Source organism: Alligator sinensis, unplaced genomic scaffold, assembly GCF_000455745.1.
Source record: "Alligator sinensis unplaced genomic scaffold, ASM45574v1 scaffold886_1, whole genome shotgun sequence".
Lineage (NCBI taxonomy): Eukaryota > Metazoa > Chordata > Crocodylia > Alligatoridae > Alligator > Alligator sinensis.
The window spans coordinates 392908-393215 of record NW_005842040.1 but is presented as its reverse complement, the minus strand read 5'-3'; positions in this window follow the sequence as shown (position 1 = coordinate 393215).

Sequence of the window (308 nt, the reverse complement as noted above, 5' to 3'; positions counted from 1 at the left end):
CTGGGTTCAGGTCCCATAGCCTCTCATTGTAGGGTATGCCCTGCTGTCCCTGGATCATGTGGGTGGCCCTCCTCTGGACCCTCTTGATGTTTTCCACATCCCTCTTGAAGTGGGGTGCCCAGAACTGGACACAGTACTCCAGCTGCGGCCTGACTGGTGTCGCATAGAGGGGGGAGGATCACCTCCTTGGCCCTATTTGAGATGCACCTGTGGATGCACGATAGGGCCCTGCTGACCGTGACCTTGCATTGTCGGCCCATGTTCATCTTGGAGTCAATAATGACTCCAAGATCCCTTTCAGCCTCCAT